We start from the raw sequence: 24,889 nt of genomic DNA on the forward strand, positions 1-24,889 counted from the left end.
CAAACATATGCCTTGACAGATCTTGACGACATAAACAAATGTAAACATATGCTAGGACAGATCTAAAGAGATAATAGTGTAGGTTGGAAAGTAAAAAATGATATGCATTATGGAAACTCGTAAACAACATATATTACTTAAGATTAAAGAATTATAAAATAATCTAGTCTACAAAGCTTTATGAATGCAAAGCTCAAGTGGGGTGCCATGTACTATTATTGTAACTTTTCATTCCTACTATAATAACCCATGTGATGGGTTATCATGCTGTCTCATGAGGAGGATAATGAATAGTCCGGGCATAGAGACTTATGCTATGGTAAGTGTCATCATTAAAACACTAAGATTAGGTAATTATGGGCTATATTTGTGATGGCCATTTAAACAATGGGATGTAATCACTAGGTATTTGTAATGACATCATTTAGGTATCATGATAAGGATAACAAGGGAGGGTAAATGATGGAAAATTGAATAGATCATATAAACACTGAAAAAATATTTGGATTATGAATAATAACATATTTAATTAAAATTAATTAATGTTATTATATTGTTTATTTAATATGTATTAATAATATTATAGTTAGCATAATTATTTCACATTATAAAAATATAGTCTAAATTAATACAATTTGAGTGGGTTTAATAGTTAAAAACATGTGTTTCTTTCTAAGAGGTCATAGGTTCAAAAACAAAAGAGATAAATCCCTTGTCCCATAAACAAAAAAGTTAAATAATAATAATAAAAACATAATGTATTTTACATTAATTAGTTCAAATTAATAATAATAATAATAAATAAATTTCTTATATAAAAAAGAGAAAAATACTATAAATAATTTATTTAAATACTAATATATAAATATTTTATTCACAAATTAAAAAAATATGTTCGTTAATTTATTTCACTGAAAAATATTTCTAAATTTTCAATTAATCTATTAATATTAATAAAAAATCTCGCTCTATATATAAAAATAATTTTATTAAAATTTTTAAATATACCTATTATAATTTTATTACAATTATAAGAATATGATTTCATAGCATCTCTATACTTTAAAAGAAAATATTGATTATTTTAAATACAATTTTTAAATATATTTTTTTAAAATTATAAGAATATTATTTCATATATATATAATAATAAACTATACATATTCTTTTAAATATAATCCTTTCATAATTTTATTAAAAATATAAAAATACCATTTCATAAAATTTTTGGAAGGAAAAATATTAATTTTATAATAAATATAATAATTTTTTTCGTTAATTTAAAAAAATATATATGAAAAATATAAAAATACTATTTCATAAAATATTTGGAAAAAAAAATATTAATTTTATAATAAATATAATAATTTTTTTAGTTAAATTTTTTTGAAAAAATATCTAAAGTGATTATAAAAGTTTATTAACAAAGTCTAACCATAAAAAGTTATTATAAAAACTTTACCAATTAAACATTAACTGAGCTGTCCGTTAGAGCTAAGTGTTTGACTTGGAAATATATATGTGTTGAAATACATTTTTTTGAATAAAAAATATTATAAATAATTTACTTGAAATTTAAGATATAAAATTATTTATAGATTCGTAAATAAATAAATAAGAGATCAATACAAAATACTACTTCCTCAATTCGATATATAATATTATAATAATAATAATAAGATATTTCATTATTTTTAAATTTTCTCATGTTGGAGGTTACATGCAGGGCGTAAAAGCAAAACCAGGCCCTTATAGTAAGGATGGTTTCTTTTTGCTGTGTGCAAAAACCCAGTAACGATGGTTTCCTTACGCTCATGTGGAGTTTAATATTCCAATATAATTTGACAAGATTTCATAACGGAACAGTCAACATTTTATCCCGGGAAATCGCGTGCATGGGTGATTTCATAACGTAACAAGTCAAAGTTTTATCCCGGGAAATCGCGTGCATGGGTTTATGACATTGGTAGGTTTGACTGTGGTTCTTGGTTCAGGAGAGTCCACGAATAGTAATTCTGAATGTCTCCGCGAAGACGAATTCTCGCAGTGATCATTGACTCAAACTTATGTATTTCAAGATCAATAGGTCCCTATATATATATACCAACTAACGATCACTTCATCCTTGTCTTTGGTTTCTATATCTACAATCTTTCGGAAAGAAAAACCATTAAAAACAACAGCCTCCTATACAATTTGTTTCCAAAAACTGCATCTGAATTCTACTTGTAAACTCCCTCTTACGATGGTTCGATTTGCATTTCCTCTTTATACAAATCATTTGTGGGCTTCAAACATCAAGTATCCATTCAGCCCCTCTTCCCCGGCAATAAGTAATGGAGATGGCGATCAGCCCGCACAGGCAGGGCGACCGCAAGTTGCTTATTTGTGGCGAGATATCCAGGGTGTCAACTCTTGGAAAGGATTGCTTGATCCCATGAATCCAATTCTGAAAACTGAAATTCTCAGATACGGAGAATTTGCTCAGCTTTGCTACGACGCGTTTGATGACAGAGACTATTCTGAATATTATGGAACTTGTAAGCACAGTAAACACTCTTTTTTCCAGAAAATGGGTTTCCCTCATTCCGGTTATCAAGTAACCAAATATATATACGCAAATGTTGGTGCCTTACGATCCTCTTTTGGCGAAAAGTCCATGGACGAAGGTGTTTGGATAGGATTTATTGCGGTTTGCACGGATCCAAATGAGATAGAGAGACTGGGCAGACGAGACGTAGTGATTGCGTGGCGAGGAACGCGAACAGCGCAGGAATGGATGCAAAATTTCAAAGACATATTAGTTCCGCTTCCCCCTACAGTAGCTCATGTGAATGTTGAAAAAATTGCAGATCCAACTGTCCGAATAGAAAAGGGATTTCTGTCTTGTTATACTTCCGCGGATGAGGGTTCTAAAAAATGCAGTAGAAGCGCCAGGGATATTGTGGCGGGCGAGATCACACGGCTGCTACAACAATACAAGGACGAGAGGCTTAGGAGCTGCGCTTGCAACGTTAAGTGCATATGACGTTAAAGAAATAGTTAAGATGCAGGGCATACGTGCTCCTGTCACCGTGTTTGCCTTCGCCTCTCCCCGTGTAGGAAACTTCACATTCGCCCAACGTATGGAGGAGATTGGCGTGAATGTCCTGAGATTGGTCAACAAGCACGATGTCGTCCCAAATGTGCCTGGGATTTTTACGAATGAGAGGATGGGATGGGTGAGCAAAGTAGTCAGTTGGCTTCCCTGGACATATTTTCATGTGGGCATCCAGCTTTCGCTGCAGAATGAAAACTCTCCCTTCCTGAAGGCCACTCATAATCTATCCGACTTCCATAGTTTAGAGCTCTATCTTCATTTACTGGATGGCTATGTTGGGGAGAACAAACCCTTCAAATCTTCAGGTAGAGATGCAGCTCTTGTCAACAAGAGGTGTGATTTATTGATTGATAGCCTTCATATACCGGCCCACTGGTGGTGTGAAGAAAATAAAGGTCTAGTAAAAATTGCAAATGGCAAATGGGAATGGGCTGCTAGGTCTCCTCGATCTCCCGACGGAGACTATGATCCGCACCAGATCTGATTTAAAATTCAGTTGGACGACAAGCTCTTTGAAATGGCTATCAGAATTCACACTACCATTTGATTGCACCGAAATGCACATGCCTTTACCACATTTATTCAATGAGACATCACTCAATAGATTAGAGCAACATACTTTCCCTCGAAAAGTAGGAGGGGGAGAATCACAGAGCTAAAGGCTGATGCCAATTCACTATTGACTCATCTGGGAATGAATCAATTTGATATCACGTGCTTCCTGTTTATGTAATATTGCAATATTGGTGGTTGATATGTTTTTTTTCAAATTTGTAATAAGAAAAGTAAATTATCAATATAAGAATTAATTCTTACTAGTTTTATAGTATAATTGGGCATTTTTCAATTCTCTAGCAGAAAAAATTTCTCGCTCGGGTGATTATAAAATAATTAAAAAAGAAAATCACTTTCTTTTATAGTATCTAACATATACTCTCACATTTAATCTAATTCTCAAAACTTTTATCACATTACAATTTTTTTTGATTTTTAAATCAATAAAAATATGGGTATTTGTGAATCCCATATAGTTCAAAAGCATCACAATCATCATGGAAAAAAATGTAATAAAAAACCTATCAAAAATAATTACAATTCTCTTGAACATGATAATTTTTCAATAAAAACTCAAAAAATACTATTAAAATATTCCATAAATATGAAATTCCTATTATCCACTTAATTATGCCGATATGCATACCTCTATTGAAAATGGGCATATTAATCTTTTTCTTAATTACCGAGTCCAATCATATAATTAGAAATGATTTGACAAGAGTCCAATCATATAATATATCCATATAATTTGACAAGATTTCACAACGAAACAAGTCAAACTTTTATGCAGGGAAATCGCGTGCATAGGTTTATGAGACTGGTAGGCCTGGTTGTCGTTCTTGATTCAAGATAAGTCCACGAATAGTAATTCAGACCATGTCCGTGAATACGAACTCTCACCGTAATAATTGACTCAAACTTCAGTATTTCAGGATTACTAAGTTCCTACATATATCGACTAACTGTCACTTCATCCTTCTGTCTCAATTCTATATCTACAATCTTTCAGAGAGAAAAACCATTAAAAACAACACCCTCGTAGACAATTTGTTTCCAAACACTGCAAGCATCATCTTAATTCTGATTGTAAATTCCAACAAAGGAGTGTTCGATTTGCAATTCCTCTTTATACAAAGCATATGTGGACTTCACACATCAAGTATCCATGCAGTCCCTCTTCCTCAACAATAAGTAACGCAGATGGCCATCTGCCAATATAAAAATTAAAATGTTAACTAAATTAATTTTTTATTATTAATTATAGAAAAAACTAATATATGTGTCTCAAAAAAATATATAAAGAGATTGTTAATGATGAGATTTATTATTATTTTATTATGGAAATGTTTGATATGTAAATAGGTTTTGTTACATTATTTTTTTTTCTATAAATTTGTAAATTTATAATTGAACTCGTGACTTCATATCAAGGAGTTCCTTAATAGAGTACCGATCACAATCTATCCAAAACTCTGTGGAAGTGAATGACATGATCTTGATGCATGAAATCTTGACAAAAAGGCTCTAGATGCCAAGTAAGTGAAAGACATTAGTGCAAGGGTTTCTTGGATATCGGAAAGACACTCAATCAATAGAAAATATCTAGATATCTAAGAATCTAACTTCTAGGAATTCTAAACAATTATAAAAGGCCATGAAGGAAATGACCTAGATCCTTATATGACTTGGCATGCTATGGTGTTCAATTAGTAGCACTACAACACAGAGTGGGGTTTTAAGACAATTTTTGCCTAAATTGTCTCAACTTGAGACAAATCAAAATTTGTGTGTTGTCTTAAATATTGTCTTTGAGGGAGTGTCTCAAATTATTGTCTTAAAATCTTGCCTATATAAAGATAATATATAACACAAGCATTATTGTCTCTTAGGAGACAATTTCATTTTTGTCTCTCCACTTAAATCCTAGCTATTGTCTCTTTAAAGATGGTAAAAAATTATATTTAAAGACAATAGAATATCACTTTTCAGTTTTAGAGTGAATATAAAACAATAAATTCAAAAATATCACCATTAAAATAAATCAATATAAAAGGTATTTAATTAAAAATAAACTACAATGTCATTGATTAATTCATAAATCAATATAAAAAGTATTTAATTAAAAATAAACTATAATATCATTCATTAATTCACATTAGAGCATAATGCAATTGAACCACCAACCTCTTGCTTATAAAGAAAGTACTCTTCCATATATAAAGAGTAATAGTCTTACTTAAAATTAATCCAAAAAATTTTATCTACTCCCACCAATAATTACATTCTATATCAACTAGTTACACTATTAATTCATAATATTCATTAGTTATTACTATTTTCCTATGTGGAAGGACACTGAATACTTCGTCAACATTGAGCTGTTCAAGGCATTTAGAGAATCTAAAATTTATTGTTCTCTTACAAAGAATGAAAAAGGTTTTTGTGAAAACACATAAAGACTAATTTCACTTAAAAAACACGTGAATACACGAGTGATTTAGAGAGCAGACATTTTGAGAGTGAATATCATTTTGTTCACAATATGTTGAGAGAGAATGTTTTTATTTCATAGGGAATCCAAAAATGTTTATATTCCCTTTATAGCCACTTATTTTTCTTCTAGCTAAAACATCCATTAGGGTATTTTTTTTTTTAGCACTGCTAACTCCTAGAGAATGTTTCTTGCTTCATAGAGAATCGAAAGATGTTTATATTCCCTTTTATATAGCCCCTTATTTTTCTTCTAGCTAAAACATCCATTAGGGTATTTTTTTTAGCACCGCTAACTCCTATCCACGTAGTAAGTACAATGGTTCGGTTTCTATTTGCTATTACTGAAATAAAACATGTTTTCCCAACACAATGATTCACTTTGCACACCACCTATATGTTTATGGTCATGCCCTAACTTAAATTTACACTAACAATTAATTTCACTAAAATTTAAACATATGAAATTGAAACATTGCACAATAATTTAAAACCATGTGCAATTTCATTAAAGAAAATAAAAATGAATTGTACACATTTAAAATACGAAATTGAAAAAATGCATTTCATGTTGTTAGATTGCATTTCAAAAACCATTTAATTTGATATTATTCAGCGTCTCAAAGAATTGCAAAAAAGAGTAGTGAATGTAGGAAATTTTTTAAAATAACACTCAACCTAAATACATAAGCATCACTTGGTTGTTTCAAACAATGGAAAGCTAAAACAATTACACTTAGTTCTTAAATTTGGAAGTAAAAAAATGAATAGTATTTAGAAAGTGACATTATTTTATTTTTGTATAAAACAAAATTAAAACAACCTAAGGAAAAATGAAAAAGTTAAAAAAATAAAAATAAATAACATTTAAATAAAATTTAAAACTTGTGTGGTTGTTATTTTAATTCAACAATGCAACAATTATATTATGAGAAAAGCAAATAAATTTAGCAAGCTTTATTTCTATGGTGATGAAAAATAAACCTTAATATTTCTAGAAAACATAGATTTTATAGTTATTAAATATTAAAAAAAAAATTAACCAAACAAAATAAATCAAAATGTAAAAGAAAAAATTAAAATATTAATTAAAAAAAAAACTAACTAACTCATTTTAAATGTTAGGATAACTTCACTAAAGAAATAATCTTCCCTACTTTCTTTTCTATTCCTTCTTACCTTCCTTAGTAACATCTTTCTTCATCTTTTATAGACCCAAGAAATAGCGCGTGCTACTAGTGTTCCAGTTTATTTAGTCAACCAAGAGAGCATAAGTACTTAAAGCTTTAATGTAAACAAAGTAAATCAAAATGTAAAAAAAAAACACTTATAAAGCATGGGTAATCACCTAACAAACGGTAATAGCCTTTACGATTATAAATGAACCTTCATTTTCATGACTGCCATTCCTAAACCTTGTGCCGCCAATCACATTCTGTCTCCAAAAATCATTACACTCATTTCATGTCATTGATGTGGGATACATCAAGGCCCTCCTGTGACAAGTCGCTTCTTGTCGACATCAGCACATTATCCAAGAAGTTGACTTAGAAACAGCCTTCCAGTACCTTGAGTCTTGCATACATTAATGGCAAGTTTCTCGCTTCCAGCAACAAGCTAAAATCTTTGGCCTTCGACCGAAAGACTTTGTATGGTGTTCGACATCAAAATGTCCATTCACACCATGCAGAATGAACTGCAATACCTTGAGGATCATTATCATTATTGGTGATCTCTCTTGCATCTGTTAACAACTTACATCATTGGCTGGTAATCAGACGATGTCTTCCCATGTTTGACTATAGATCACATATTCACATGGTTAGACTCATACTTGAGCGAACGATTTAACAATATAGAAGACCCCGGATCTAGTTTCATCCTTTCGAGATGCGATTTCAGGAGAGTACTAAATCATTTGTACAATAGATTTACATTGATGGTCATCCCATCATGGGTCTATATCTATAGACGACTATCTATGTAGATGTAATGAAAGTTTATATGCTGAGTATGGGTATGCCTTCCCTCAGCAATTCATGAAAAATTCAAATATCATGATGTAATGTATTGTAATCGAAGTAGGTCACCGTCTGCTTCAGTTCCTCTCCATCACATCGTAAAGCATATCACTCGACATTATCATTTTCAACTTCATGCTTTAGGGGGAAACTGTTATAGGTCTATTTGGGCACATCACTCCCAACATTCAGATCAGTACTTTTAGGGCTCCTCAAGCCCTGATTTAGTTGTTACATGCCCTAGAGAAGTCAACTCAGTGAATGCCTCCTTCTATGAAAGTTTCATGGCGTGAAGCCGTCTTGAAAAGCCTCCTTGGGATACTAGCGTAGCCCAAGCCTTGAGATAGTGTGTTGTAGAGTGGGCAAGCCCACTGTGGTTTGCACTGCAGTTCACTAGGCCATCTTTAGCCTGCTGTGGGCGAGATTGAGAGAAATTTGCATAGGGTTCTGAGAATATTCCTTCATTCTAGATGACTCTAGAAGGTTCCCATCTCCTATCCTCTCCTATAAGCTCGAAATTGGATAGTGAATGAATCAAATAACCTCCTATCCTCTCATACCTTCCTCCATGGAAACTAACTCCCAAATTGGAAAGCCATTCAATGCCCAATTTATGACAAAATCACCTCCATTTCCCTATAAATTGAGCACTCATCATAGTGATCATGGGCTCGACTTTGAAGAAATGTAAGGAGATACTGTTGGTTTGAGGTTTGAGATCATAAATAAGTATTGTTATGCTTACGGAGTGTGGTGCTTTTGGTGTGATGAAGGATGGAACTCAAGCTGGATGAGTGACATGGGATCGGATTTCTTTGGTTGTAACTCTTCCTTATACTAAATGAAGTTGTCTACACCTTTTCCCATATTCTTCTCTTTAAGTATGATGATTATATGTGTAAATGATTTCGATTCTATTTGCTTATAGTAGATAGATCTCTTTCTTTGATTGGTTGTTGTCCTCTGTTAATGATTGCGAGTACTGATCGAGCGGATTTAGTTCGAGAAGGAGCAACAAGAGATATTCAAAGGAGACAAAGGGAAGCGAAAGATAACAAGTATGTCCCTTGTCTTGTTTATCTTCTATAGGAAAAGGTTAAACTCTTTAATTCTTTTGTTCTAAGTGTAGCTACCCACTTAGGGAAGTTATGTTTATTCGTAGATGCAAAATTCCACATAACAAATTGGGTATGAAGAGAAACTAATATGATTTTCCAATAGTTATGATATCCTACACTGGGTATGGATTCTGAAAAGCTCCTTTTATATACAAGAAGCATACCTTATTAGGAAAAATCATATCGCCATGGAGAAAGAGAAATTATGGAGTTGGATCTGGTCAGGATTTTGGATAAAGTAGAGGAAACTGCAAACGATTTATTTTCAGATTGTGTATTTGCTTTACGATTCTCATATATTCTTTGTAGTTGTTTTGGTGTTGAGCACCCTAATTGTGTCAACTTCCAAATTATGTTGGCTCAAGGATCCCTTCCTAAATTCAAGAACCTTATTATTAATAGTGCTTGGAAATAGGGGATTGGATTTATCTTATGGAACTTGTTGAACAAGGGAATTGACAGGATATTTAAACAAAAGAAACGCTCTACTTAGATGGTCTTTGAGGTTGTATTATCAAGTTGGAGGGAAACAATCCTTGTTGCAAGGTGGTCACTTGGGGATTGGGAAGCAGATGAGTCAGAAGTGATTGTCTTACATAATCTCAACCTTGAAAAAGAAATGATCCTATCAACCTCTATGTCACAACATGTGGCTCCTTCTTTTATTAATACTTCTTATGCCCCCTAGGAATTTAATTAAATTAAATTCTGATGGGGCCTCAAAGGGAAACCCAGGTTTAGTAGCTATTGGAGGAATTTTTCATGATGAGTCCTATGTTCCCCTAAGGTTATTTACAATAAGCTCTGGGTTTGCTTGTCATATCTCCTATAAATACTAACATAATTTTATTATTTTTCTGTACTTAACCATATCCTTTTAAAGTATGTAATGCATAATGGTGAGGCAATATTTAATCTTAATTTATTTACTCTCCCATAGTCGTATTTCAAAAGGGAAACATGTGTTCACATCACCTTAGGTATTAGTAGGGATTCGATTGCCCTTGCCAATATTTATGTTGGGCGCCACACCTTGGTTTAATAATTTTGACTGTTACTTATTATTCCAGGTCTAATGTTATGGTGAGAATGGTTAATTTATTCAATATAACTTGTATGGGGTGGGGTATGCTATGGTTTTAACCCCTGGTACCAAGACTCTCTCTCATTGGCTCCTGGTGGGGTTAGGGTACGAGGAGTTCTACTCTCCAATCGCCACCTCAGCTCGATCATGTGGGTAGTAAACTGGGCATGGGTTTATGTGTGATGGTGTAGATCTATCCAGGTTGAGATTGATGGTGGAGGTTAACTCTGAAACCCTAACCTATCTTTACCCTTACCTTCCCCTCTTGTTGTTCATTGTTTTCGCTACTCTTCGTGAGGAAACCCTGCTGCACTCTTCTCTCTAGTCATCGGTCAAGGCGTTCCCTTTCCTCCATTTGACATGGTGCACCATCTCCAAGATGAGACCTTCCTTGTCGCTGAGCCTTTGTAGTGGCATCATTATGTAATTGTGGTTTTTTTCTCGTCTCTCGTCCTTATTTCCAATGCAGAGAGGTTTTGTTCTAAGTTATGCCTCCTCGTCCCACTAAGCTATACCCATACAATACACCAAATTATTTTTGTTGACCTTATAGGTCCCCTCTAAGGCAGAAATTTCATCAAGGTTGCTGCAACAAGAAAGAGGGCTTTTATATTACTCTTTTAAAGTCTCTGAATTGGCAGTTTATTAAATTATTAGTGTATTTCCCAACTAATTCATATGGGTTCCTCGGCTTGTAGAGTAATTTCCTTCTCCACGGAGATAATTTAGTAGATATTTCGCTTTACATCCCCTCACCAAGTGTTTTTTGCATCAGCTGTACCAATGGAACAAGGGTTCGCTTCAGGACCTGTTCAGGTAAAGAGGGTGGCATTTTACCTTATTTATGTTTTATTTGCTAAACCCTGAAGGGTTTCTCTTTGACTACTATATAATTCGACAGTAACCCAGTTCTGTTTTGTTTCTCTTTGGGGTTCGATTCGGGTGCATTGCCATCCCCAAAACTACTTTCCCAATCTCACAGGTAAACCCTTTGCGCTATGATCAAAGCCTTAAGCACCATTTTCTTTTTACAATCTCTGACAGCCTTAAGCAGAGTCATAATTTCATTTTTGGGGGTTTATCATAATATTTTACACAGGTTTATGATTTCAAGGCTTCCTAATCTCATTTTCTTTTGATAATGTCGTGCACAGGTACTCCAACATACTTTTAATTTACTTATTGTCTGACTTACTCCAGATCTCACACACTTTGTAATTCAAGGGTTATCTCCTTTCTTCTGAGGATCAGTTGGTAACCTTTGGTTAGTTTAGCTTTGGATCTCTCTTAGTATTCTCTCTCTCTCTCTCTCACTCTTGGAAACCGAGTTTCCTTGGAGCACTTTGGCATTGGAGCAAGAAAGGTAAAGAAGGAAAGAGGAAGGAAAGATCAATTAGGGAAAGCAATGATCAAGTAAATACAACAAGCTTCATTGTAGGTATCAACTTGCATGTTTATTTTCCTTTCTATATTTGGCATGCATGGGATTTCATGTGGTTCTTTTATATCATGGCATGGGTTTTTCCAAGCATGACAATCTTCTTCAACCTAGCCTTTCCATTTCCTGATAGCTTTGAGGAGATGAGTTTCTCATACTCGGTTAATGTGGGATGGATGGATGGATTTGAAGCTGAGTGGGGTGGATCTCTGAACTAACAAACACATGGCCTATGGAAAATCCTGTAGATTCACAAGCTCATGCAATGTACTAAAGAACAGGACAAGAATTTACTTCTACTTTCAACCAACAGAAGCCAATAGATCAATGAAAATGATATGAAAAAGAAGAAGATAAGCCAATGACACATAACCAAAGATGTATCTAGGGAAAGACACTGCTTAAAACCCCACTATCTATATTGCAAATATTAGAAATATGAGTGAAGATACAAAGTTTGTTCTCACTAGAACAGTTCCGCACAAGTATGCTCAACTCTCACAACTCAAAAGCTCGCTCAAGTTAAATCCTTAGCCTATTCAGCAGCTCTCCAAGCATCTAATCCCTTGCGTAATTCCTAGGATGAATAACCCGTATTTAAATGGAATTCATGCTTCCAAAACTGTGCAATCCAAACATAGGATAAATCTATGATGCATGCATGATATTTACACTCTAGTAAATAATACCACTGATAGTACATTGTCCCTACACTCTAGTGTCAACTGGGTCTTTCTCTGAACTGACATGCACAAGTTTCTCATGAGGGAATCTCCAGTTAACTAGAGTAACACTAGTGGATGCATTAGGGCACCAACTGGCTATTAGTCCTCTATTAGTTCCAAAAACAATTCATAACTAATTTACCAAAACTTAACTCAGTAAAATGAGTGATCTAATTTCCAACTCAATTTAAACTCATACTAGACCCATAAAGCTTACAGAGAACACATACATGACTACAAAAAGACTTGCAACTCAAAATTCCTAAGCTCATTAAGTTAATTAAACTTAATTAACTATTTACAAGTTTCTATGAGAATAGAATTCGATTTTAATTCAAGGACAAATTAAATTGGAACTTCTTATTGCCATTTCTCAACACTCCCTCTCAACAAGAAAGGGATTATCAGCTACCCCAATCCTGTCCCTGTGAAACTCAAATTTACATCTTGACTTCCTTTGTCAAAATGTCAACATCTTGCTCCTCCGTGGCAATGTACTCTAACAACATAATCCACCTCCATACAAAATCTATGAGATGATGATATCATATATCAATAGCTTGAACCGATCATGAAAAAATGGATTTTCAGAGAGTTTGATACAACTTTGATTATCGCAGTAAATCATAGTTGGATCCATCTGCTAACAAAACAAACCAACCGGGATCTTCCTCATCCATATGACCTCACATGCTACCTGAGTTGCAGCCATGTACTCTACCTCTACCGAACTGAGTGCAACTGATCTCTGTTTCATGTTGTATAAAGAAATTGCCACTGACCTAGTCCTGAAGATCCCTCTTGATGTGCTTTTTTGGTTGGATGGACTCCTTGCCCAATCTGCATCAGTGAAGCCTTTCATTTTCACTCCCTCTGGCTGTCTATAACATAATCCATACTCAGAAGTGCCCCTGAGGTATCTCCACACATGCCTTTCTACCTTCTAATATAGCTTGGTAGGCTTAACCATCGCTAGACTAAGTTGGTTAAATGCATAGCACATATCCAGTCGTGTGTTCACCAAGTATATGAGTGAACCCACAAGTTGCTTGTAAATAGTAGCTTCCACTACTTCCCCTGAAGTAGAATCCTCCTTCCTCTAGTTACATATTAGAGGAGTTTCCATGGGTTTGTTGCTCTCCATGCAGAATATCCTGAGTATCTTGTTGGCATACTTTCCCTGAGACACAAACAACTCCCCATCTCCTTGCCATACCTCCATGCCAAGAAAGTAATGCATGAGCCCCATGTCCTTCATCTCAAACTCTCTTGCAAGGTACTCCTTGCAAGGCTTTATCAAATGATTATCACCTATCAGTATGAGATCATCAACATAAAGTACAATGATCAACAATTCACCTTCCACCACTATGTGGTATAGATTCGCATCCGCTTCACTCTTCATGAATACCAACCTAGTGAAGTAGCTATCTATCCTGGTGTACCAAGAACGAGGTGTTTTCTTCAGCCCATACAATGCTCTCTTGAGCCGACACACATGTGACTCACGGTCAAAGGTTTCAAAACCTTCAGGTTGCTCTATGTACACCTCTTCCTCAATCATGCCATTAAGAAAGGTTGTCTTCACATCCATCTGATGTATCTTCCAACCCATCTATGCTGATAGTGCCAATATAGATCTTATTGACGAGTACCTTGCAACAAGATCAAAGGTCTCATCATAGTCAATCCCCTCTACCTGTGAAAAGCCATGGGCCACAAATCTAGCTTTATGCTTCGCCACACTACCATCTGCAACTTACTTTACCTTGTAAAGCCAACGGGAGCTCACCACTGATTTGTTCTTTGGTCTCGGGACCACATCCTAAACACTGTTACGAACTATGGAGTCATACTCCTCCACCATGTCATGAACCCAAACTGGATGTTGCACTTCTTCCTTAAAGGAAGATGGCTATGTCACAACACCTTCACCCATAAGATTGATCCAGATTTAAATAGGAACACAACAAATTACAGATATAATGATAAATACAAAGATGCAGTGGAAATAATACTTCATTTCATTAATGTAAAATATTAAGATACACTTATAAATAGAAATGGAAATAAACCAACTAGGGCGATGGTAGCTTATCTCTGAGAAGAGATGTGGCAGCTACATGCCTCTGAACTATGTTACAATGAGGTTCGAAGGCCTATTTATTGTTGAGAAACAATGGAAAACCCTAAACATCCAAAAACCTAACCCTAGAAGATGAAATGCAAAACTGTGGGCCCTGTTTGGGTAAATTGGTACATCAACTTCCTGGGGTCATAACTTTGGCACTCGATCTCTGTTTGACACGTAAAATAGCTCGTTAGAAAGTTCTATCTGAGCACTACAACTTTGGGAAGAGTAACATTAGTCCATGGACCCATGTTGCTCCCAGATTTCCCAAAAAATTCCATTTAGGGCCTCAAAAAGACTTCAGAAGTTCAGGACCTGAAAAACTGCTAAAAATAGTAAACTGTGCTACAATTTAGGAAACTGAAAAACTGAAAGAGATAGTTGTGGGGGTCCAAGTGCGATAGGTGGGTGAGATTAGGTCACTGAATAACTCTTTGTCACGAATCATGTGGAGTGAAGCTCCATTGTCTAAGTACCATACACTTCCCATCATTGATGACACCATGCATGCAATGATGGAAAAGTCCAATTCGAATTGAGAAGCCAAAGCCTCACCTGCCGCTTCTCCTGAGAACTCCTTCTTGGACTTCTTGAGTGGACAATTTGTAGCAAAATGGACCAGCTCATGAAGATGAAAGCACTTAACTTTCTTCATGTCTTTCTTCTTACTTCCATGATAAGAATCCAATTTGGAATGGGAAGTTTTTCCTTTGCCCTTCTTCGCCTTAATTTCTAAGGAAAATTTCTCTTCATCACTAGTCTTTGATGAAGAGCAATCCCTGGTGTTCCTCCTAATATCCAAATCCGGTAACTACTCCCGACCATTGACAGAGTCTTGATAACTATGCCAACTATTTCAGAGTCCTAGAAGAGCAAGACTCACCATATCATCCTCGACAACTATGATTTCAACACTTCCAAGTTCATCACGACACTGAGTGAACTTGGTCAAGTATTTTGGAATCTTCTCGCCTTTCTCCATTTTGATTTTTCAAATTTTTTCCTTCAGTGCCAATTTCCTTTGGTCACTATTGTTTTGATACAATTCCATCAATGTTTTTCACATAGCATATGGAGTTTCCTTTCCATGGAGACTCGAGTCAATGTGGTGTCGAACTCCCTCAAGGATTATCCACCTCTCCTTCGCCACACACTTCTTCCATTCGGCAAAATTCTGTGCATCTGATGCTGCTAGCTTAGGAATTTCTTGATTAATGAATTCCTTGAAGCCATTATCCCATAGCAAAGCCTCCATTTTGTCCCTCTAGGATATAAAATTCAAGCTGCCTTCCAAGGCATACTTGAGCCACAAACAGTGGAATGCCATCTGCCGATCCTGAAGTATGTATTGAAAATTTGAATTTCACTTGTAACCCAAAACTCAAAAATTCAAAATCTCCTTTATTATAATGTTATCACCTCTGATACCATGTATAAAATATTGTTGATTCACAATCTCATGCAATGTACTAAAACACAGGACAATAATCTACTTCTACTTTCAACCAGCGAAAGCCATTAGATCGATAAAAACAATGTGAAGAAGAAGAAGATAAATCAATGGCACATAACATAAGATGTATGTAGGGAAAGTCACTACTCAAAACCTTGCTAATTGTATTACATATACCAGAAATATGAGTGAAGATAAAAAGCTTGTTCTCACTAGAACAATGCCGCACAAGTATGCTCAACTGCCACAGCTCACAAGTTAGCTCGAGCTAAATCCTTAGCCTATTCAACAACTCTCCAAGACTCTAATCTCTTGCATAATTCCTAGGACAAATAGACCATATTTAAAGGGAATTCATGCTTCCAAAACTGTGTAATCCAAACATAAGATTAATCTTTGGTGCATGCATGATATTTACACTCTAATAAATAATACCACTGATAGTACATGGTCCCTGCACTCTAGTATCAACTAGTTCTTTCTCTGAACTGACATGCATGGGTTTCTCATGAGGGAATCTTCAGTTAAATTGAGTAGCACTAGTGGATGCATTAGTGCACCAACTAACTCTTAGTCCTCTTTTAGTTCCAAAAACAATTTAGAACTAATTTAACTTAACTTAACTCAGTAAATTGAGTGATCTAATTTCCAACTCAATTTAAACTCATATTGGAACCCTAAAACTTAGGGAGAACATATACTTGACTATAGAAAGACTTCCATCTAGAAATTACTAAGATAATTAAGTTAATTAAACTTAACTAAGTATTTAAAAGTTTCCAGGAGAATATAATTCAATTTTAATTCTTAGTTTAATTCAAGGACAAATTAAATTGGAATTTATTGTTGCCATTTCTCAACATGGCCTAGTGGTCCCTGAACTAGACTATGGATCACGATAAAGCCACTGTCATAGTAACCCCTGAGCTGGACTGTGGGTTGCGGTAAAGCCATATTGTGTGCCTCGGTGGGCCTAGGAATCCTTGTCTGTGAATGGCAAGATATACGATAAAGCCAAAAGGTGGATTTCTCTTCGTTGGGCCCAGTAGTCCTGGGATGGGAAGCATAGTAAAGCATGGAGAGTGTGTCTCAGCGTAGGGCCTAATGATCCCTAGATCAGACTGTGGATTATAGTAAAGCCTGAGAGATTAGGAGGCACTCAAATTCCTCATGGTGCAGGTGGAGAACTCTTATGGCATCCATTCTTGTTGGTGTTTTCTTTTGGTGTGTTCTATGAGTCCCACATTCATGCTTGGAATATGGAATAGGGGTGATTGGTTGAAGAGAGACTTGGCTCAACCAATATATGGTTGGGTGGAACATGGTAGTCCCATCTCCGATTGGTTTATTGCATTCACTAATGAGAAATTCATTCCCTTGATGTTCAAGTGTAAATGTACTGATGTGTATGTGGATTCTATAGCTGATATGTTCATGATATTTCTATCCCTATTATGTTGGTTATGTGTATGTTTTATGACAACAACTATGTATGGCTCTCATCATGTTTTTACTTGTAAACGAATGGATAATGTATCTATGGCCTAATAGATGATAACACAACAAATGACATGAGGGAACAATGGTTCATAACTATTATCATATAAGTATGAGATCCTTATTCTTAATTATGTTGTTTACACCTATAGGTTACATGTTGATGATATGTTTGACGAAATGCCTATCATGGCTAGTAGGGGTTTGGTTAAGGTCTTGTTCAAAATATTTCTTTGGCATCATCGATTTCTTGTTCTTTTACTGATCTTAAGCTGTCACTCCATTATGGGTAGTGACCTGGGTTCTCAGCCTGAAAAGGTGGCTTAAATCTTGGAGTCATTGGCACAGAATTGGAAAATTGGGTCCCTATACGCTAGTACATAAGCCTGTGAGAGTGACTTTGGGTTTCTAGACACTGTCATACTTGTAGCATGAGAGCGATTGAGGCCTAAGATAGTCAAAAATTCAGTAGGACCCAAGGGCAAGATGTCTAAAGTGTTGGATTGGTTTCTGTAGGCCCTGAAGCTGATGCTAGATGTTTGTTTACGATGTTTCCATCGATTCCACTTCCTTAAGTTCACATAGGAGGTTGAATCCAATCATAGTAGCCTCTCATCGCATGTTTACCCCGATTGGCTAGTTACTTGGGTAGAAGTGGGAGAAGGGTGTTACATGAAAAACTCTTCAGTTACTCCAATATTCTACTGCGCCACAATATAATGAGCAGCTTCAAGTGCTTTAACTTTCCATGGATATGAAGATTTACCTTTCTCTTCATTTTGTCCCAAAAGAACTTGCTTGTGGAATCATGATGTCCATTTATATTGTAGCATAAACAATGAAGATCAAGTCTTCCTCCTTGGTAATGACCCCCACAGTACGTCCATTCTTATTCTTTCCATGTCCTCTTCTGCCACCTCTTCCTCTAGAATATTCTTGTATCTGATTCTTGTATTTCTATGTGAGGCACACAAATTCTTCAGAATAAGGAGCAGTTGCCTTCCTCTTCCCAAAATATTTCTTTCTTTCTACAAATTTCTCCACAAGAGAGTCAAAGGTGATCTCTTTAATTCTTCCACTAGCTTGTAATCATTCAATATATTGAGAATATGTGGGATACAGTGCCTTGATGAAAGTTGTAAGAAAAATATCCATTTTAACACTGATAGGCTCCTACATCATGCATAATAGCTATGATTTCAGAGGCTTTTGCAAGGGGGTCATCATATTTCAATTCAAGATCAAAGAGTTTGATCATCAGTTGGACTACTTCAAGCTCTTAGTGTGAATCATATAAGCCTTTCAACCTCTTTAAAGAATTAAAGGAATTTGTAAATGGTGCAGTGGGATGACTCGCCTCTTCATTTATTGATGTAACAATCAAGGTGTAGGCCTTTTTGTAATTGTTCTTCCATATGGCGAGATCTTTACCTGAAGTGGGATTTTCGGGAGGATTGCCACCTTATCCTTCACAAACACCTTTACATAGTTCATTGAAAATGAAGGTATTCTTTATATTTCTTGACCATTAAGGGAGTTATCTTTGCCAGTGAGAACTACTCCAATTATGTAGATGAATGAATGCATTAATAATAATGTTTAAGAAAATAAATACTGCAATAATAATATCTATAAACGTACACCAATATTTTAATCAACAACCATTATCTAATAACTCTTTAAGGAAATAAATATAAATGACTTCTCTCCTCATGTGTGCAATATTAAGTATAATTACACAACCATGTAGCCATAACCAGTTGTCATAAATCATTCAACATACAAATAATGTGTTATTCACTACTTAACAAATATAGAAAAGTTGAATGGGCCCTTAACACAGAGTATAATATGGAATAAAAATAATGCACATGGAATAAACCAAGTCATTAGAGGAAGAACACAATCTATAATGCATTACATTCAACGCAGATGCACAAAAAACCTCATTGCTAAAATCACAATCTATTCAAAACATATGACTGTCATATACCAACACAAACGAGGCAACACATATAATATATAAGCAATAACTCTTTTCAACACAAACACACATTGCAACATGAACTAGTGCACAAAGCCCAAACCAACACGCCTGCACTCAAATTATTAAACACTGCATTCCACGTTATCATACCAAGAACGAATCAAGACTGTGAGTTGGTGTAGCAAAGCACTATGGGATTGAAAAAATTATGAGATTAGCTGAGCGTGGGATGAGAAAAAGCCAGGAATGGTAGTGCCTAGACACAATATTCTACACTAACTCAACGTATCAATGTCAAATGGTGAAAAAATTTCGTTAATGGTGATCCAATGTGGAAATGAATGTCTTGGGAGATAGGTAATATATATAAAATTTATGATCGTTGCTAGCAGACTGGTACATAAGAAAGAGGTGTTGTTTTGGTAGAGGGACTAATTTTTGTAGCCATAGGAGTTACAAAGAGAGAAAATGAATTCCAAATAGATATTTATGCTCTAATACCATGCCAGACTAGGTTTTGGTAACTCCATGACTTGAATTTTTTATTGAGAGAATATATCTATATATATATATATATATATATATATATATATATATATATATATATATATATATATGGGAGGGAGAGACCCTTGGGATTCACATTCCAATGTCTCTTCATCTTCTTATTTTCATATTTATAATATTTTCCCAATCCTAGAGGATTAGGTATCAATAAATATATAGAAATAATGTGGATCTAATGTGCCCATGGGACAATTAACCAATTCAATAAGAACCAAAAATATTTAAATAGGAACACATGCACATTACTAGAGCCCATACATATTCTTGAAAATTAATAATGTGCATACAATACTATTGCAATGAATTTGGAAACCAACTTGAAGAACACACCCAAAATTAGATAAATAATAACTATGAATAATTGTGTAATGTTGGGAGTATGAAATGTGTATCATGTAGACTATTTTAATGAGACATGGAATTTTTACTACATATTTATATAAATTTATACTTATGAATTTGCTGCAAGCATAATTGATTTGACATGGTGTAGGTTGGAGTGTTAATGACAATATGTACTATGAGAGCTCATACACAATGATTGGTTTTCATAAGGACTTATAATTATGGTAAAGAAATAAAATAATACATCCATCAAACTTATACCAACTAACCTAAATATGCATGTGTACTAGAGGCTAAAGAGCTACAAAAATAATCAAAGCTACAAAGTTGTATGAATGTAAAGCTCATGTGGAGTGCCACATATTATTGTTTCAACTTCCAATATGTACTATAATAACACATATGATGTGTTATCATACCATCTCATGATGAGCATAATGAATTTTTTGAGAATAGAGACCTATGCCATGGTGAGAGGCATCATCAAAACACTAGAATTGGGCAACTATCATCTATGAGTGATGAGTGATTTCATAGACCATTTAGACACTAGGATTAATACTACATTGTATTTCTAAGAACATCATTACAACACCATGATAAGGATAACAAAATACAATAAATGACGAAAATAAGAAAAAATAATAAAGAAGATAATTAGATTATGAATAATAAGATATTTAATGAAAAATAATTAATATTATTATTTTATGAACTTAATATGTTTTAATAATATTATAGTTGCATAATTATTTTACATTTTGAAAACATACATAATCTAAATTAATATAATACATTTTTCATTTATATAAATTATCTAAATAATTATATATGTGTGGGCAAGTACCACTAATTATATATATATATATATATATATATATATATATCTATATAAACTTCTTATATTAAAAAAATACTATAAATAATTTATTTAAATATTCATATATGGAAAAATATATTTCTACACAATTTTTTTTATTAATTACCCTATTTTAATTAATATATATTAACACAAAAACCTATTTATTAATTTTCAATTACTTTATTAATATTAATACATCTCCACAACTTTCCTACACCATTATATTTTTATAATTAAAAAAATATATATTTCAATATAGGAAAATGATTAGCTTTTTAAACATGAAAAGTATATTTTTTAAAATATTTTTTTTGTGATTTTATTAAAAAGATAAGAACATTATTTCATAACATCTTTATAACTTAAAAAAATATATTAATATTATAATAATTTTTTTTAACTATTTAGAAATAATGAAATATATATTCGTTTAAATATAATCTTTTCATAACTTTATAAAAGATATAAAATACTACATAATATTTATAATTTTTTTTCACATGTTTTTATTAGAAAGATAATAGAAGTGATTACATTTTCTCAAAAACTTAGCCTTATCCTTACTAAATTTATTGGCCAATAGGTAGATCCTAAAACAAATAACTAATTTTCCAAATGAGTCTAAGAAAGAAAAACTTGAAAGGCCAACTATACTAGAAGATGCTCAAAAGTAAAATACAGATGACAAGTGTTAAGCATAAGAGGAGTTGGCTAGAGTAGGATGATCAGGACTAGAGCCAAGAGATGGAGGAGGTATAGAGTCATAGTGAATATGCATTTCCGTATGGGTCATCCATCCATCAAAGTGATCCAAGTTCTCTTGTATGTGTCGCTGTTGTCTCTGAGTGTTGGCCAAGTGGTCTTGTATTTTCCACTAATTATGTCGTAGATCATTCATGAAACTAATGAACACATTTTGATCATCATGTTTATCTCCACTGAGTTGTTCCAAAAGGAAATTTATATGACAGAGCTTTCTATTAAGAGTATCCAGAGAAGGGGCCTAAAATTCACTACCTGGTAGCTAGGGTGGGTGGTGGTCAAGCACTTCATTGTGGCTTTAGTCTCCCATCCTATGATTTTCATGTTGGCCATGCTCCCCCACAACTCTTCTCACTCGCCCACGATTACATGGTAGATCTACATGGCCTACAACCAAAATAACCCATTGCATAGCTCTTTTTCCAGCGACCCACCAAGTAGCAGTTGAAGACTGCCCTAGACCCTTACATTCCACTGTTCACACGATGAGAATGTCAGATATCACCAAGCGAGAAATGGGGGGGACAATTTTGACAGGAAATCCAGTATGCTCCAGGCCTCATGGTGTAGTTCCACCTCACAATCTCAGTGAGATAAAGTTGAGTTCTAGCATATTAGGCCAAGGTCACAAATGTGCAACCAATAAACCAAAGTTTATATTTTTCACCCCCAACACCAGAGCTAACTCCTTGTGCCCCTACTCCTAGTCTCCCAGCAGAACATTCCTTCTAGATCTTGGCCTCCTGTATTAAGAAAACATGTCTACTTTCAATGACCTCGTATCCCATATCACCTTCAAAACCAAAAAGCTCATGTGTAATACTCCCTAAGTGCTCAACCAACGCAATAAGCACAATCATGATGCGTTCCCATGAATATATCAAGTCACCATAAAATAGATTTTAATGCTAAATATATCAAGTCACCACAAAAGAGATTTTAACACTACATGACACTGCATGGTACGAGGATGCCATGCCACCCCTTTTAGTTGACAAGACGATTAGTGAAATCGTTGACACCTGCACCATTCCCAAGGATTTTCGAATCCATGACCCATTAAAGAGTCTAAAAATAATTTTTAATATTATGATAAATATAATATTTTTCCCTGTTTCAAAGTTTATTTGGCTTTTTAAAATATATATATATTCTTTAAAATACATAATTTTTTTGAATTAAAAATATTAAACATAATTTACTTAAAGTAACTTTAGAATCTAAAAATAATTTTATATTATTAAATAAGTAAGAAATCAATACAAAATAATACTTCCTCACTTCGATATATAATGAAATAATTTCATTATCTTTACTTTTTCTCAGGGTGGAGGATGGCATCAACTGGTCCTTGCCGTATCGATGTACGATTCGGATTTATTAAGACTTTAATAAATTTATTCACTCAAAATTATCCTAAAAAATTAACTTAATAAAAAACATTATGCATTCACATATGGACTCATTCAATGTTGGTGCCAGAAACAAATCAATTGGCTAATAAAATATCCGAATCCGCAACATTCGGAGACGAGACTAAAAGTATGCAGCTCATTAGCGAAATGATTTAAAAGGAGGTTACATCCACAGGGTAAAAGCCAGAGGCCGTTATCGTAACTTCAAGTCAACAGAGATAAAGAGAGTGCGTTGTTTTGTAGAGGTGTCATTTTTTTCACAATATATTTAATAGAACGAGTGTTTGAATTTTATTTTTCGAATGGATTTAGCATTATCCAAAAAAAAATATTGAAAACTAAAATTTAACAATTGTAATGCAAGTTTCCCAAAATTTTTAACAAATTTTATCAAAATTCCATGTTTTCATGAGCCAATTTAAAACCTCCCTAAACTACGGGTAAAAAAAAAGTGCAAAACGTGTGCAAAGACCCAGTAATTATGGTTCGTTTACGCTGTGAAGATTTCACAACAAAACAAGTCAATGTTTTATGCCGGGAAACCGCGTTCATAGGTTTATGAGATTGGTTTCTCACTGTGGTTCTTGATTCAAGATGAGTCCACGAATAGTGATTCTGACTATATGAACAACTACCCTTTAACATATCTTCATCGTACATGTCTCTTAAAAAAATAAAATAGTTTTATAAATTATGTAAATTTGTATAATTTAACAAATATAAAAATGAGATTTATAATAAAAATTACTTGGAAGTGAAAGCTTTTTTTGTCCAAATCAAAGAGATTTAGAACAGTTGGTGAAGGAGCGCGACTTAAGGTGTTCCGTAAGAAAAGGTCATCGGTTCTAGTCTCGCCGATACCAAAAATCTAGCATGGTTTCTGTTGGTGTGGCTCAGGCCGGGTGCGATCCCCGAGTCGTGGCCTCTCAACCACAACCACAGGGTAAGCCTGATTTTCAGGATTCACCCACTTATCAACCAAAAAAAGAAAGCTTTTTGACAGCTTAGATGCTCCTGAGTCGTGGCCTCTCAACCACAGAGTAAGCTTGATTTTCAAGATTCACCCACTTATCAACCAAAAGAGGAAAGCTTTTTTGTTCAAAATATTGAGTTCCAATGGCCCTAAGTAATAAACCCAAAAAAATTATAATTTTGTAATTTTATTTAACTGTACAAATATCATTTTGAATAAAAATGACTTAGAAATGGGTACTCCTGTTTCAATGATTTTAACTTTACTTTTACTTATAAACAAAAAAAAAAATTGCTTCAAATTAATAATAAAGATCGAATATATATATATATATATATATATATATTTTGAAAATAATAAGAA

At 34.0% G+C, this 24,889-nt stretch overlaps 1 pseudogene; it reads left to right on the forward strand.

The window, feature by feature from the left end:
- The first annotated feature begins 2,150 nt into the window (after positions 1–2,150).
- On the forward strand, positions 2,151–3,748 carry LOC149179783 (phospholipase A1-Igamma3, chloroplastic pseudogene; annotated as a pseudogene).
- The last annotated feature ends 21,141 nt before the right edge of the window (positions 3,749–24,889 follow it).

The sequence above is a fragment of the Pinus tabuliformis genome, chromosome 3_2 (assembly GCF_031772625.1).
Source record: "Pinus tabuliformis cultivar Carrire ecotype Pingquan chromosome 3_2, CPIR1, whole genome shotgun sequence".
Classification (NCBI taxonomy): domain Eukaryota; kingdom Viridiplantae; phylum Streptophyta; class Pinopsida; order Pinales; family Pinaceae; genus Pinus; species Pinus tabuliformis.